This window comes from Chrysochloris asiatica, unplaced genomic scaffold (genome assembly GCF_000296735.1).
Source record: "Chrysochloris asiatica unplaced genomic scaffold, ChrAsi1.0 scaffold00086, whole genome shotgun sequence".
Lineage (NCBI taxonomy): Eukaryota > Metazoa > Chordata > Mammalia > Afrosoricida > Chrysochloridae > Chrysochloris > Chrysochloris asiatica.
Window position 1 is genome coordinate 6,924,739 of NW_006408604.1, and position 1,236 is coordinate 6,925,974.

Sequence of the window (1,236 nt, forward strand, 5' to 3'; positions counted from 1 at the left end):
CTTTCTTGAAAGATTTCAATTTTTATTCCATCAATTCCTGGTGTCTTGTTCTTTGCCGGTTCTTTCAATGCACTTTGGACTTCCTCCCTAAGTATCATTGGCTCTTATTCATATGGTACCTCTTGAAATGGTTGAACATTAACTTAGACATTGGAGCCCTGGTGTGGCACTGTGAGTTAATGCGCCAGACTGCAAAGCTATTTGAACTGCAAGGTTGGCAGTTCAAGTTCACCAGCTGCTTCTAGAAAACCCTATACAGAGTCGCTATGGGTCAGAACTGACTTGACAGCACTTCACAACAACAACACAATGGCTAGTGATCCTGAACATTTCTTCATATATTTGTTGGCTGCCTGAATGTCTTCCTTGTTAAAATGTCCGTTCATGTCCTGTGCACATTTTTTAAACTGGGTTATTTATTTTTTTCTTGTAGAGGTTTGTAGTTTCCTACAGATTTCAGAGACTAGTCCCTTGTCTGATATGTTCTTGTAAAAAAATATTTTCCCTTTCTGTGGGCTCCCTGTTTATTCTTTTGGTGAAATTTTTTGATGCACATAAGTTTCTAATTTTCAGTATGTCCCAATCAGGTTTAGATGTTTTTAAAATGAAAGTCTAACCTATTCTGGAAGGGGGAGGTTGCAAAGAAGAATGGGGAGAAAGTGGCATTTAAAGGAGATAAAGGATAAGACATAGTTAATCAGATGATGAGCATTCCAAACAGGGATCACAGTGTATTGGGAAGATATTTGGCATGTTTGAGGGACAAAAAGATGGAAAAAGTAAGTCCGAATGAATGCCATAAGACAGTGATGAATATTATTCAGGACTTAGAAGTAACATTCTGGACTTTATCAGAGTGATTGAAAGCAAGAGATGGTAGGATTAAATTTACTTTCTGAAAAGGTAACTCTGATTGTCATGTAGAGAATATATTTAATGAGAATAACCAAGAAACCAGTTAGATGATCAAGTCAGGATATGCAAGTCAGGACAAAGATGATAGAGGATTATATAAATTGGTAACAGTGAAGAATTAGCACTCAATTAATTATTTAAACAGCCTTGGAAACCCTGTATAGGGTCACTATGAGTCGGAACCAACTCCATGGCAAATAACAATAACAACAGCATTTAAATATAGTTAGCCAACTCCTGGGTGACCTCATGTGTTCCAGAATAGAACTGTGATCCTCCATAGGCTTTACAGAGACTGATTTTCCAGCAGTAGTTTGCCAG